The 16,295-nt window shown below is 41.5% G+C and overlaps 1 long non-coding RNA gene across 3 annotated transcripts in view; it reads right to left on the minus strand.

Moving 5' to 3' along the window:
* LOC111932976 (uncharacterized) overlaps window positions 1-16,295 on the minus strand; it is a 159,974-nt gene that overhangs the window by 40,205 nt on the left and 103,474 nt on the right. The window contains exons 3-5 of one of the 3 annotated variants that reach the window (XR_015290427.1): window positions 9,212-9,385; window positions 5,244-5,412; window positions 73-231 (exon numbers count right to left, since the gene is read on the minus strand). This is a non-coding gene — a long non-coding RNA (uncharacterized LOC111932976). Of the gene's footprint in view, window positions 1-72; window positions 273-5,243; window positions 5,413-9,211; window positions 9,386-15,107; window positions 15,278-16,295 lie in introns of all 3 variants that reach the window. The other 2 variants (XR_015290424.1, XR_015290425.1) reach the window with 2 other exon arrangements.

Raw genomic sequence — 16,295 nt, forward strand, 5'->3', positions numbered from 1 at the left:
ATGATGTGGGGAGGGCTGAGGGATCCCACTCAAGCTGACAATGGTTCTGCATGGATACAAGATCTTGCTCACCTGGATTGGTTACTGCATTAATTGGGCAGAAGACAATAAAAAATATTGGTCTTCAGGAAAGCAGCTCTGGACTCCTCAGTGCTTCCAGCTTGTGATGCAGCAAATTCTTCCTGGAGTGCCCAAACTGGATGGCAAAACATCTGAGGGACAGCAGCAAACCTGGGGGACAGCAGCATGAAATGCACTGGCTCTTTCCCCTTCTAGAGATGAAAGAAAAATATTTAAGCTACAGAAATAAACCACGAGTGGTCATTCAAGTTTGTGGAGAAGGTATTTATTCCCCATAAAAAAAAAGAAAAAAGTGTGAGTTAGAATTGGACATTGCAAGGCTGCTCCACCAAGAAAATTGCTGCTTCTCTTGGCACTGAGAGGTTCTCCTGGTAGGGTTTTTCTGTCAGAACTTTGAGGTGCTGTATTTTAAATTCCTGTTTCCCACTGAATATGTTTTGGCCAGAGCTCAGCACCTGAATTGTGTATATCTAGCCTCAAAAAAAAAATCTGAGAAAATATTTTGTTTGTTAAAATGTTCCATGTCCATTTCATAAATCGGTATTTAAAGTTCTTTGATATGCTAAGGAAATAAATACAATTAATTTTTGGAAAGAGGGTGAATGAAGAATTAGCTGACTTAGAAGAAGCAGCAGTAGTGGAGTCAGGTCTGGATTCATGAGCTGCAGCCTCAAATTCAGCCACACTGAAATATCCCAACATAAAATATCACTAAACCTGATAACCTCAGCTTTTTCTTATTACAGTTGTGTCTCTAAATGGCATTTTTGTTGTCTTTACACACTGATTTCTCCTGGAATAGACAGGAGACACAATTAAGGAATTTCCACTCTCTTCACAACAATTCTAAACAGTGGAAAGCAGAGCTGAGGAGTGAGGGAGCAGAATGAGGGCTCTGTTGTTATGGTGATGGGTGACATTTCTGTCTGGCTGTCCGTGCTCCTGATGCACAGATGTGAGCCTGGCCAGTCTCAGAAGTGATGCTGAGACATTTTACATTCCTTTGGCAGTGTCACGTCTGCTCTAACCCCTCCTATCAATGTCTGAGCCCAGCCAGGACTGCTGGCCCTCAGCTCTGCTTGAATCCATATTCTCTCCCTGATTTTTAATTTTCCTGATTTTTAATTTACTCTGATTCTGAGCAAACACTTTTGCAATGAGGCAGCCAAAGCTCTGAAATAGATAAGAATTCCTCTGATGACCTTACCCTTGGTATCCACTGCAGTCATCCTACAATACCTTGAGCCTGTAGTTTCCATCTTTCTGCTTCCATTCCCACTTGAGACTTTTACCTGGTGTCAATTTAATCCTTTTTCCTGGTTTTGGCCCATGAACCATTACCCTGGCAGCGTGCAGACCCCTGGCCAGGGAATCACTGGGGTTCAGCTTTAATTCTGCTGTCAGTAGGAGAAGGAGTGTGATTTTAGGGAAAGGGCCTGTTAAGCAATGGCACAGGTGGGGTTTGAAGAGGAGGATTGAAGGATGAGGGGTGAAGGATGCGCTGGAAATATGAAGATAAGACAAATCTCATTTGGAATTATTCGTTTCTCCCTGCATTTGCTGGGAGATGTTTGAGCAGGTTACACGAAGCCATCAAGAGTAAAGAGGATTTAAGTTTTTGGTGAAGGCACTGAGATACGGGACAGCCCAGCAGCTTTGAACAGGCCACAGATTAAACAGCAATTAAAACATTTTGAGAAGATTCTTTTCATGTTTCTGCCTGAAGCCTGGGCTGGTGCACAGCCCATGATGAAAAGCCCCCAGAGCTGAGTATGTGGCCATATCTTCCTGCTCCTCACCACAGACAGAGGGTTCCTGGTGACCACTGTCAGCACCAGCTCCAGGAGATCAGGCATTTCAAACAACAGCTTTTGCTTCAGCCAGGGGCTGTTTGTGTGGGTTCCTTTGCCTGGCTCCTTTCCTCAGCACCTGACACCCTCTCCTGGATCCAGCAGAGAGTCCAAGGGGAAGAACAGTTCAATGAGGCAACTTGTTCATGTCAAGTTTTTAAAATGCAAAGAACAGAGCAGGCCTGGCACTATTACAGCTGCCACAGATGAATATTTAAGCTCATGTCCCTCCTTGCAGCCTGTCCTGCTGTCACCTGCATCCCCATCCTCCAGCAGAAACCTCTTGAAATCTGCCTGCCACTGCTGCCCTCTGTCCCTGAGCAGCTCAGAGGTGACCTGTGGACAATCCTGACAAACCCTGGCACAAACCCAGCCACAGTCTGAGCACCTCAGAGGATGTCTGTGGGTTCTGAGGGTGCTCACCCAGCTGGGTCAGAATTTTGTCACATTTTCTCTCCCCTAGCTGGGTTCAAACCTCAGTGCACCGGGACCAGTCCCAGGTTTGCCTGTGCCATTCCAGATACAGATGTGTCACAGCTGGAATTCCCCGTTCAGACAGAAAATGGTGCTCATGGAGGAGTGAGTCCTTTCTGTCCTAATCCCAGGGCTGTGTTCAGCCAGAGGAATTTGACTGTTGGATCTACAGGAGAGAGGAAGCCCAGGAAAAGCCCTGATTAAATTCTGGAAGCCCTTTCCTACAGACTCAGGACTTGCCAGAACATGGATTAAAAACAACTCTCTCCTTTTCCAGATATCAGCTCTTGATACAAAGGGTCTGAACGTGTGAGTGAGAGACAGAGTGAAATCTGACAATCTAAGTATGATGTAATTCAAGTATTTTGGTACAGCAAAATGGAAGAGAATTACTTTTCCTATTATGTTCTAAAAGTTATTGAAAATGATATGAAATATATGCTCCAGGAAAAAAAAAAAAAGGTGAAGTCTTTTTTTAAATGCAATTTCTTTGGCAGTTTATTCATTCACCCCCTTTCACATTGCAAAGGCCTTCTATTATGAAACATTCTGTGAAAAAAATGAACAAAAAAAAAAAGTATACTACTTCTTTAAAATATATTGCAAGAATCCTCATTTCCAGATTTTTATTGCAGCACTAGCTGGTATTCTTGCATGCAGTTTTGTAATTTATTCTGAACATTCCACTTAAACCTTTTTTCAATAGCATGATTTTATTAGAGTCAGCTCACTGGACTTTCCCAAAAAGGTATTTAAGATCAAATAAAACCAGTGCTTGGAAAAATATCATTACAATATGAAAGCAGTTACAAAAACATTAGTACTGCAAAGTTTTATTTCAAATGGCTGAGCCTGCTGTACCCCAGGTTATTGCACTTCTACTTCCTCAGACACACTCACTGGAAAAATGGGAAAAACTGTCATCTTAGCAGTTTTTACCTGTTTCTCAGAAAAAGCACCCAATTTCTAGGGAGGCAGCAATTTTTTTTCAGCACCACCATTAATAAGAACAGCAAAGTGTCCTTTGTTCCTGAATTCCTTGGAGCCCTGGCAGGTGATGGACTCAGGGACTCCCCAGGAGTGGATTTGGGGATGCAGCCACAGGGAAGGGTGGTTTGGCAAGGAGGGAAAATCACCCCAAAAAGGCTCATTTCAGCAATAAGTGAAGGCTGATTTTACCCATATTTCACACTGTGTGCCCCAGTGCTCCCAGTAACCACCAGCACCGCTCCCCACTGGTGCTGCAGCTGGAAAATTCTCCCAAATCCCCATCTCCAGTTGTACTTTGAGCCCAGAATCCCAGATTGGTTTGGGATCATCTCATTCCAAGCCCCTGCCATGGACAGAGACAGCTCCCAGCAGAGCAAAAAGAGATCAGAAAGGAGATATTTGACAGCTGGGTCTGGTAGAACTGGAGTTCAGCCTGCTCCTTGTTTGGTGTTTTGGAATTTCACTGGGTGCATTTCAAAGCTGGTCTTTTTGGAGGGTGTTTGTGCTTGTAACAGACCTTTTAAAAATTGATAGATTTAAAAAAAAAAATCCTTCAATTCAGTGAAATTAAAATCTGATCTAGAGTAGAAATGAAAATGAATCAATAAAATAGAGGAAGTCTGCTGTATCACAGATTCTGTGACACAGCATTGTATTTTCTCTTCTTTGTATTTAATACTCATATTTATTTTATGGGGCAAATCTGAAGGGAAAGGAGTCGTTTGAGCATTACCCCTTATTCCCACTTTCCCAACCCTCTTCTAAGCTATTTTTTCCCAAGAAATACTTGGGGAAAAACAGCACCAACACACTTAAATTTGAAGATTTGGTGCTATGTGTGGACTTTTAAATCCCCTTTTTAAACCACAAGTTACTGTTCATATTACTTTTCTAAGTAGAAATATGCTTAAAAAGTAAAGTCTTTATTGCTTCTTAAAAGGCGTAGTGCTCTGTGATAAATTCTCGTATTTTGACTGTTAATATGTTTGAATGAAAATTATTTATACATTTTGGTGAGGTTGAATGGTTTTCATTTGATTGCTGCCTCTGGAAATGAAAGCAGAGTAGCAGGAAATTTACATGTCATGCTGTGATGTATATCCAGATTATGAGATGATTGTGCAGCAGATGAACACCAAGTAAAATCATTTGCATCAAACTGTGACAACTGCAATTCCTGACAAGGCCTCTTAGTTTTTTGGGCTATTATCATTGTACAAGAATATAATCTATTGACAGCAGGGCTGTTTAATACATTTAAAGGCAGACAGTGGAAGAAATCTTAACTGTTTTCATTCACCACTGCACAAGGGTGCAGATCAAAAGTGAATTATATTTAAAAATATGCATGTATGATGATAAGATGCATGACATTCATCAACCTGTTTAGTCATGGTTAAGCTGTGATGGTGAACATCCAATATTACTGCCATATGTGGTCTGAAATAGAGACGTGAGACTGAAAATTATATTATTGCCCAGCAGCAGTGAATAAACAGGGGAAGGGATTCTTTCTTCATCTTTCTTCATCTTTCTTAACCTTTCCTCTCCCATTAAATTCTGCCCTTTTGTACTTTTGGGGATGTATTTTGTCTTCACTGCAGCTAAGCAAATTGAAACTTTTTAAATCTCCAGGAGCTTTATTCCTTTTTCTGTTGCAAAATGCATCCCTGGGTTGTTTTTTTCTATAATAATAATAAAAAAAATATTTTTCTTTATAGGATTTGTGATATCCACTGGCTCTGGACTGGGATCCAAATAAACACTTCTTTATTAGAATTAAATAGTCTATGCCTTAATTCTCTCTTTTAATACCTTAATTAATTTACCCTAATTTAAAGATCATACCTGCATTGGTGACATTTCTCACCTCCTGGAGCTCCCAGCAGGGCTGAGTGATGTGACCAAGGTGTGATATGGAAGGAGATTTTCTCCAGCCTCCTCATCCCACTGGAAGTCCATTCCTGCCTTTTTGCACTTTCCCTGGGCTCTGGAGTTCCCCATGGGACATTGGAAGCTGTAAAAATGATAAGAAATAAAGAAAAGACAGTGTCAACAGTGATGTGAAAAGTCAACAGTGATGTAAATGCAGCTTCCTACAGAAAATCAGGATATGTTCCCAATGCTCTGCCCTTCCACCATGGAAATTCCATTAAAATCAACATTGTTTTTTTCACCAAACTCTCCAAATACTTAATAATTCCATCTTTTACACAGTATTTGGGATAAGAAGGAAAAGGAGTAATTTTCCTGTGGAAGGTTTATCATTCCTGCTTCAAGAAAAGCGGGGGGAAATGTTTGACTGGGACAAGGAAATTTTACAGGTGTTCATTTTGGTGACAAAAAACCCAACGTAAATGATAATGGACAGTTGGATTTTGTGTCATCCAAAACCAGAGAATCCTTCCCATGCATTATCAGATTTCTGCCCTCACCTAGAGAATGTTTTGTTGCCAGCAAACTGTATTTTCCTCCTGCTGGTTTTTCACTGCAGGTGCTCACATTGTTTCATCAGTGCTCAGGCAATATGAATTTTCTGCTTTTAATACTACAAAACCTACTTTTATATCAAGAAGGGTGAGAATACAACAAAAATCATGATGAGAATACCATTAAAAAGTGTGGAAAAGCTGTTTGTGCATTGAAGCTGTTTGGGTACCCCAAGCCTTGTGGCTTTGCCCACTTGGATTCCACTCCATTTATTCATTTTTATTCCTGATTAGTTTGGGACCAAAATTTAGCTCTGTGGGTCTGGATGGTCACACACAGAGCATGGAAAACCTCTGGGCTCCAAGAGGTTTGGTTTTCCCCCTAAAAGCTGAGTTATTATCCCAATTCTCTCTCTGGAGAAGGGGATGTCTCCCAAATCCTGCCCCTATCAAGGCTGAGGCAGCAAGGCTGGAGCTCCAGAACATTCCCATGCTCTGGATGGAGGTTTCTTCTTGCTTTATTTTGTCATTGGACACATTTATTTTACCAGGGTAACTCAGCTCTACCCTTCTGGGGGCTTTCAAACAGCCCAGCGCTGATGCGAAATCCAGCCTGGTTTTATTGGAGCCTCCTGATGCACCAGAGAAAAACTCCAGATTAAAAAGTTATCAGCTTTATGATATCATCCTTTTTGGAGCTGAGGAGCAGCTGTTGCTGCATAACAGCTCTGAGCCTGATGAACATTATGGGACAAGGGGTAATTTTTAAATAAAAAAATAATAAAAAATATGTAACTCTTCTGGCAGGAAATCTGGCCACTGACTTCATCTGACGTGGGTAATAGAGTGTGAGAGTTTTTTGGGGACTGCAGCATGCAAAGTAAAACCAAGCTGGTAATAAGCAACTTGGCATTTATTCTTTATGTAGGAATATTTGTTCCTCAAAGTCAGACTATGTGGAATATTAGCATTTGAATCAATTATTCAAGACTTTCTAGAGAACGCAAGGGGGAAAAATCTTTTCAGCATTATAACATGACAATCTACAGGGTAGTAGAAAAAGAAGGCTGTCATTTTTTCTTCAATTACAAAAGGCAAATATTTATTATTTATAAGTATTCGCCTTGTATAGGCTTAAATGTTATTTATGAACCTGTTGCATAGTGATTTTCAATGTAACTCATTATTTTTAGCCTTAGGGTGTTGTAAAGGAGCATGGATATATTTAATGACACTCTGCTAGTCAGCGCAATTACACTGTAATCATTATGTAAAATGTGCTATTAATTAAACCAATTTCTAGTTAGAACATTCTCTTCTGCAGGGCTTAATCTTAATCTCTGGCAATCTTTCTCTCTGTTTTTCACCCATTAATTATATGATTACTTTTTAAGTTACATATGATAAAATATGTTTTTATCTTTAAGCTTAATCTGCTCAATTATTTGTATTTATCAAGCCATTTGCCTGAATTATTGAAAAGGCTTTATTTGCCAAACAAAAGGAAAGGGAAAAGAAACAGAAGCTCAGGCAGTTATCTGGGAATCAACAGTGGTTGAGAATTGCTTCTGATCTTCTCTGTACATGTTGCAGGGCTGGATTTAATTTCAGTTCAGAAACATCTCCTCTTCAATCTTCTTCTTTTATCCCAATTACCACACAGAAATCCACACTTATTTTTAAATGCTTCATTTATACACAGAGGCAAATCTCCTTATTTGCTCCCCACTGGACTGGATCTTTATTTTGTTAAAAGGAGTTAAACTAAAACATGGCTCAGTCTAAATGGAGTTGACACAAACACTGACCAAATTACTATTATTATTATTATTATTATTATTATTATTATTATGGCATTGTGGTGTTTTTCAGCTACAAATTAATGCTGTTAACGATCCCAATTAAAATAATTGCATCTAAATGTCTACTTCACTTTAGAAAAGGAAAGAATCACCTCTTTTTTAAGTCATCCTTGCTCTGCTCTGCAATGACCCCTTGTGGAAAAAATACTTGAAAAGAGGAGGAATCAGCTCTAAAGCCTCTGAATATTCCATGGAAATTCAATGTATTGTTCTTGCCAAGCCTGATAGTCAGGAGTTATGGAGTAATAAGCCTGGAAAGTGTTGGATAATTTTTTTCTCAATTCCCAAAGTGTTGGGAGATCTTCAATTCTGGGTCTCTCTTGCAGCTCCTCCTCGATCCGTGATGTCCAACCCCACCTGGCCATGGTGCTGTGTGGGAAAGCTCCTCTGCTGCTCAGCCTTTGCTGCAGAACTCCCGAGGCTGGTGGGAATCAGGAATGGCTGGTTCACCCCTGAGCTCCCCAGGGATGGTTCCTGGGGGAGATGTCCCCACACGGTGCCTACGCTGCCCCGTCCCGTCCCCGGCTCCGAGGTTGTCATTTGCAGGTTGTGGCAGAGCCACTTGAATATAAATTTCCTTCTCTTCCAAAGCATAAGTAAGAGGGTATCATCAATTCCCTGGAATCCTCTTGCATTTTCCAAGAAAAAATTCAAGAATGAAGCACCATTTCCGCAGCCTGAGCTCATCAGATGGTTGAATCCAGCCCAGCTTCCACCTGGGCTTGCTTTGTGTCTTCCCACTGCACAGTGCCCTGCAGGACAGGGCTGTGGCTCTGTCCCAAAGTCATTTCTCAGGGAGCCAAGGACCTGAGCAGGACCAAGGTGACTCCATCCTGAAGCAACATTCACTCATGGCACACACACCCCACACAGGAGGCAACGGTGCGGTGGGAGCTCAGATTTCACTTTAAAGGTAGGTCCTGACCTGTTTTGATGTTTAAACATCTCAGAATGTTCATCAGCCAGGGAAAAATGGGAGACTCTAGTCAGATAAAGAATTCATTCTTCTGATCAGTGCTGCCATTGCTGCTGTAATGACTCTTTCTCTGAGATGTGTTTGGAGCAGGGTTTTGTGCTGCAAGTCAAGAGTTAGAGAGAAAACCCAACTGCCACGGGACTGAACCATTTCCCCAGAGCAAGGAAACAACTCTTCCTCATCTGAGGAACTGGAACTGCTGCTGTAGTTCTGCTCCCACTCAGAAACTCTGACTTAAGATCAACAAACCCATTCAGCTTCACCCAGAAGAGCCCAGGATGGGCAATCGCCCCTCCCTGCCACGTCCTTGCTGCTCAATGTCCTAAAATTCTGTTTTGTCCAGGGAGGTGGCAGCTGCAGGGGAAGGCAGCCAGAGGAAACCTGGCTTGGAAGGTGGAAACAGGACCTCAGCTACCACAGCTCTCATTCTGGAATATTTCTTAGGCTCCCAAACAAGCCAAAGGTGTGCTGTGCCCTCCAGCACTGCCCACCCCTGTTTGCTGCCCTCCCTGGCACAGCTCTGGGAGTTTTGGGAAATATTTTCCTCACCTGTTCCATCCCCAGCTCAGCCAGAGGAGGCTCCTGGGGCTGCTCAGACAGGTACCCATGGGCAGTTTGGTGGCTTTGCTGTTTTTATGGAACTCCAGCTCCAACTGGAAAACCCCACAAGCCCCACTCCAGCATTCACTGGTTTCTCAGTGTGGCCTGGGGTGAGAAAAGCAGCTGGAAGGGAGAGAAAAGGGGGTCAGTCCCATCTGCCTGGATACAGGCACAGGGCAGCACCAAACCTGCCCAGTGACAAAGGAGTTCCCTCATGGAAAAGCAGGAATTAGGGCACATTACACAGCCCTTGCCCATCTCCCCAGCCTCATCTCCCACAAACACACATGAGTGGGAAAATATTTAAGAATAATATCTGCAGATATGAAACAGAAGAGGGATGATGAGATGGAGGTCTCTGAAATCCCACTTTCCATCCCACCAAGCTGTTACTCCCTGTGCTCAGGGTGCAAAAAACACCCGGTGGAACATGAGAATTCTCAGTTTGTTCTCCTCTTTCCATTCCTAACTTTATTTTGAGGCTGCTCTTTACTGGGTGAGCCCAGCCTTGTCTCCAGGGGAGCCCTGAGCTGGTGGATCTGGCTTGCAAAGAATCCCCAGCACATAGTTCCCTGCAACTCTATTTTTAATATACATTGCTGACCCTAATGATGGTCTATTGAGATGAGGGCAAGGAATGTCTGATCAACTGGAGATTAATTTTTGACTGTGCTGTCTGGAAATGCATGAAAATGCACTCCTTTTTCTATTTAGACTCACAGGATGCTTTGATTGATTGACTAGTTTACAAATGAAGGTGATAAAATTAGGTTGAAGACCACATACATTTCTTAAAATGAGTCTGGCTGGTCGTGGAGACAATGAGGTTTGGACAGATTGTATTGCTGGTTTAGGCAATCTTCTGAACATGTCAAGATTTATAGACCTGTACTGTAATGTTACAATTGCAGCTCACTGATATAGGTTTCTTTGCAAATTCTTTCCCATTTTATTTGAAAAAGGCCATTAGAGAGTTATAGACTATTGAAAAAGCTTTTTCTTTGCTAACCCTTAATAAACTCTTCCAAACAAGGACTACTGCATTTTTGTATTAAATTTAGACCAAAATCTATAAAGCATGTTCTCCCAGGTTTGGATAATTTGATTATTATTATCTAAATGGAGTTATGGTTCCTATTGGCTTGCAGGAGCACACACAGTAAATAAATGGTAAGTTAAGGTTTGTACAAGATCTTAAGACACCGAGGATTTTTCACTCATTATTTGGATTACTGGATTTTGGGAATAGGAAATATATTTCCCTAGGCTGAGAAATTATAAAAAAATAAAGTCCTCATAATATAGTGCTGAAATTAATGTTGCTTTGAGCTAGAAACAAATCACTATTAATATTTCTTTATTCTTATTGTTGCAGAAATACCTGCAGAACCCTCAGGATTTTCTTAATAAAACAGACAAGGTTTACCAAACAAATGAAAACAGACGACGATGGGTTTCATGCAAAATTAAAAACCATGATGACATTAAAAATCATTACAAGAGAAGAGCAATAGATAAGATATCAAAGCTCTTTATGAATTAATAATAAATTCTATTTTATACATTTTGCCATCAGACCAATGTTATCCAAGAAGTTTGTCAGCAGTGTCCTAGAGAGGAGGCCTGGGTACATTTTAATGTGAGCTCCCAGATTTTGTTTTCATGCCTTTGCCACCTGAAAAGCCACCAAAATGTGATGTTTCCATGTGTTTGGAATGCCTGAGGACAACACAGATCTCTCAGGACTATGATAAATATCCTAAGCACAGCTTGGCATGTTCTGTCCATGGAGGAGAGGGGTGAGGATGTCCCAGCACGGAACAGAACTGGCTCCTGCTGGGGAGTTGGGTGTCACCTGTGGCAGCAGCAGAAGCACCAGGGGAGGTGCTGGATCCCACCAGGACCCATCAGACTTTAATGAAAGCCCTGTGGGAACATCTCCTTCCACAGCGGCTGAGGGGTGAGGGGACCAAACACTCCTTGAGCCTCCCTCCTTCCCTGGACTGCCAAAAATGTGTCCTTTGTAGGGGTACAGCATAAAAACCCAACTCCAGCTGCCTGGGGGCTGCTTCTTCCTCACTCCCAGCTTTGGCAGAGCTCCCATTTCTCCACCTCCCAGGACCTGCCAGGGGCAGGATTTGCAGGATTTGCCCTGAATTCATTGGCATGTGCCTTCAGGGGGGATTCAGCTTCCCCCTGCCTAAGCACAGCATCCCTGGCAGAGTTCAGCCTCAAAATCCAGCACTAGTGAGGATTTGAGAAGGAGGTGAGGGCACAGATCAGGATAAAGATGAAGAGGACACATCCCTGCACAGTCCCCAAGGGCTCAGCTGCTCTGCCTGCAGGGTAAGTTTTGATTCTGAGTTACCCAGTGAATGGGAGGAGTGATGGGACATGTGCCTGGGAAGTTCCCAACTCCACAAAATTACTCATCCAACACCTGAATGTCGACAGATGCTCCTTCTCCATCATCCCAAGCTTGCAGCCAACTTCCCACAGCTTATGGGATGCTGCTCTGGGGATGCTGTTTCAAACCATCAGTGTGTGGTTTCTCTTTATTTAAAAGAATTTTGCTGTGAGAAGATACAAATAAGGACCCAGTGAGTGTGTGGGTTGCTTCTCTGTAGGGCTCTGACAGGGTTTTAAAGGTTATTAGAAGATGGGATTTCTCAGGTTGCTGAACTGACCACTCTTTGCATCTTGCTGATGATTTTTAATGTAAATAAAACCCTGTACACTGAGGAAAAAGCAGCATTAAGCAACAGAACAAATGCCCCCTAGATCTAATTGTAAATATCTGATCAAAGATGAGCTAATTTTCTGTTCTTTGCTTAAAAAAGATAGATTGCCTGTTAAAAACACAACATTAAAGCAGAAGAAAAGCAAAGCTGGCAAATCAGAAAAGACTTTGATATTCCTGGCTGAACCATGGTTACTTCACTCGATCTATTCTAATGCACTTCAAGGCAGGTTTACTCTCCTCACCACCCCCTGTAATAGCTCTAAATGTTTTCTAGGAATGTCTGAAACCTTCCAGCAGAGGTATTTAAAGGTTTAGCTATGTTTGAAATGCAGCTATTTTTCAATCTGGCCAGCCAGCCAATCCAGGGGCCTGTGAGTGTCCAAGTGCCTGCCATCTTTCTCTGATTGTCACTGGAAATAGACTGATGGATCACTTCCCTGTGTCACTGCTCCAGACTGGTGACAATCAAGGAAATGATTGTGTCTGCCTCTACACAGATCTGTAATTGATTGCCTAAACCCTAAGACTCTCTTTCCCAGTTGATATGATGGAACATTGGACTGAAATCACTCTCGATGAGGAGGAGTCAGGACCATTTGTTATTTACTTCTTTCCTTGCGCCTTCCCTCTGCCCTGCTGGAATTGTCCCACAAGAACACATTATGGTAATCAGACAGAATGTATGTATAGGAATCAATCAAAGGCAGAGCCGTCACAAGAGTTATGACATTACAAAGTCTGTTTGTAACTTTTGATTTATGGAAGATTTTCTGGTTTATAAATTGAGAGTGAGGCATGTTGGGATGGCTTAACCCTTGGACTCCTCGCTGAGGATAAAAAAGCTGGGGGAAAGGAATTAACTAAGGATGGGCAGAGCCAGTTTCCCCTTACTCACAAGCAAACTTGATTACAAAATGAGATTAATGATATTTGCTCTGGATTTCCAGCTTGAAGATGTTATTGTATGGAAAAAAAAAAAAAAGCTTTGGAGGAAAATAAATAAACACACATCTACTAGAAACCTTCCTATGTGCAGGAGACCAGCCTGCTCTCACTACACATGTTTAATTCTTGTGCTGTGCCATCAGCAGCCGTCCAGCCCTGCTCCCCAAAACATCTGCTTAACTTCAGCTCTGGGCCTCCATCCGATGCAGCTCCATGGGTTTTAAGCATCCACTTATCCTCAGACTTCAGGAGCTTTGTTAATGCTGTTGAACTTAAACATCTGCTTCCTGTCACTTCACTTTTCACCTCTGCATGGTGCCACAGCTGCCAGCTCTGAGATTTTAAACAATTCTCAGCTACACTGACATGGACAGAAAAGAGGTACCAAGTCAGGTTAAAGATAAGATGGGGCCTAAGTGTAGTATAACATGTCAAATTAATGCTACAGAGGTGTGGAACAGATATATATTTAACAATTTATGTGGTTGTTTACATCTCAGGAGATGTGTGTGTGAATTCATAAATGGCCCAGGGTACACAAGAAGACCATATATATATGTATACACACATATATATATACTTTAAACTTGCATCTATTTATTTTCTTCTTCAGTCTAAATACATTAAATATGCTTTAAATATTTTATTTTGGGGTCTAAAAGTGAATTTGGAAGCTCTCATCCCCCACCACATCCCTATCTACTGCTAACCCTTCCTCTTTCAGGACTTCCCACATCAGCTCTTTTCTAATTGGATTCTGTTCTCTGATTTCATTTCTGATTTGATGCTGTCTGAGATAAGCAGTTGTTTTGCAGGGAGAAAATTGTTTTTCCATGACATTTTGCTTGAGTGCATCCTCATCAAGCAGGCTGAGTTCAATAGCTGCTCTCTTCTGGATGGGAATGGATTCCAGCAGGGATACAACAGCTTCCAATCCTGCCTGTACAAAGGTGCAGATCCCCAGGAATGGGAGAAATGGATGTGCTGGTCAGACATTGAACAACTTGTGTCTGTTTCAGATCCAAAACTGCATTCTGCCTTCATGGAGAACATTATGGAAGTTGCTTTTCAGATCCTTTGCTTGGTGAGGTGTATCCAAAACACTGGAAAATCCAAGGCTGGAAATTGGATAGCCATCATTTTTGATGGGAGACATTGCAGCTTTTACTACTTCAAATGTTTAGAGGCCCAATGGGCAGAGCCAAGAGCAGCAGCACTTCCCCTCTTGGGAAAGGCTTTGGGGGAAAACGCAGAGGTGAATCACCAGGGTGAAGCACTGAATTCCAGATATAAATTAGGAGCTGTTTTGTGGGATTCAGTGGGATTAGAATTTTATTTTTGTTATTTATTGTGGTAACAGCTTGGAGTTTTGCTCAAGGACCAGAGCCTCCTGTGCCAAGAGCTGGATGAAACCCTGTACAAAGAGGGTCTTCAAAGACAATCCCAAAACCTGAGGGTTGCAGCATCACAACTCCAGCTTTAAGTCACCTCTTACAGCAGAATTCAGCTCCTCACACATTCCAAAACTTGCATAATTTTCAAATATTTACCTGCTAATCTTCACTGTGCAATATATTTAGCCATTCTGCTGACAGCTGTACTCATTTTACTGGCTAATGGCTAGAAGAAATCAGGTTTTCTTTTTAATAGCATGGCAGACCTTCTCTGCTTAATCTGCTCCTTCAGCTTCAAACTGAAAGCTAATCAGATTGCAGATCCCACTGGGCACACTCTGTGTTTTTTTAATACATTAGGAAACCTCTATCACTATCACTGGAAAACTTAAAAAACCATTTAAAAACAAAAAGGGGGAATAAATGAAAATGTTATGAACCTGGAAATGTTAATTAAGCCATTTTCAAAGAAAAGGCTTTTGATTCAGAATAAAATGCCATGTCACTTATTAAGAGTTAACATTTTTCCCTCAAAAAAAAAAAGGTTCAACTCAAAATTTAGAATAATTAAAAAATTTAAGTCTTATAAATGGACCCTATAAAGTTTTGCTGTAAATTGTTAGAGGCAAGCTAAGCATCAAATAAAGGCCTGGCAGAATATTTTAATTGATGGCCCTGTGTCAGGATATCACCTTTGATCTTTTATAGGCCTCTCTTTCCCTCATGGACAATGCAACAGAAAATAATTCAGCTTCCTTCTTACCATCATTATTTTTATCCTTCTTAGAGGGTTTTCCCTGGTAATTCCCACACAAAAACTCCTGCACTCCCTTCCCTGGCAGAGTGGATCAGGGAGAGCCAGTGATTCAGCAAATCTTGGGTGAGAGTCTCCTGATCAGTGAGTGCCACATCCTCACACCAGGCTGGGGAACACTGAAAAATGTCCAGATAAAATATAATAAAAGATATAGTATTTATAAAATTATATATTTTATAAATTATAATAAAATAAACGAATGGCCAGAAAAACAATCACATCAGAATCAGCAAAACTGCAGCATCAGAATAATTTGCTCAGTGCAGGTGTGGCATTGTCAGAGTATTAATAAGAATATTTTCTTCTTCCACAGCCTGTGATCAGGGCACTGTTACAACCTATGGAAGAGAGGAGCTGCTCCCTGTGATATTTCATTTTTTTTTTGTTAGCTTGGGGTAGTAATGAACAAGTCACAGCCAAGTGAATTAATCTCCCTGGCTCTCCAGAAATGAAACTTCATGTACAGCAATTTGGCTTTCATTGCTTTTTCACTGTGCCCTTTCTCTAAGATTCTTCATAAAAAAGTAAAATTAAATTAAAACCAGTGGAAAGCGTGTTTTAACCGCTCTGAAAATGCTCGTAGATTTTCCATTAGGCACACACGCTCATTCCAGCAGCATGGAAAACTAGAAGGCTGTGGAAAGCACATTGCACATGGCTCAGAGTTCTCAAAACAGATCCTGGGGGTTCAATTAACCTCCCCTGGGTGTGGGGTTTCATGGCAAGCTGGAATTTATGGTAAAGCCAGCAGAGCAGCCAGAATTCATCCAGAATTCATTGAGAATTCATCCAGAATTCATCCAGAATTCAACCACAATTCATTCAGAATTCATCCAGAATTCATCCAGAATTCATCCAGAATTCATTGAGAATTCATCCAGAATTCATTCAGAATTCAACCAGAATTCACCCAGAATTCATACAGAATTCATACAGAATTCATTCAGAATTCATTCAGAATTCATCCAGAATTTATCTCAGCACCAAGAAATGCCCAGGAGGAGCAACCAACAGTATCTCCTGATCTGTCCTCATATGAGACACTTCCAGAAGCCCTGAAGGATTTGCTTCTTTGCCCAACCTATTGCTGGGTATTTCTGTGATTGTTTTTTATTTCAATTTCATTTCTTACTC

Source organism: Cyanistes caeruleus, chromosome 9, assembly GCF_971803275.1.
Source record: "Cyanistes caeruleus chromosome 9, bCyaCae1.hap1.1, whole genome shotgun sequence".
In the NCBI taxonomy this organism is placed as follows: Eukaryota; Metazoa; Chordata; class Aves; order Passeriformes; family Paridae; genus Cyanistes; species Cyanistes caeruleus.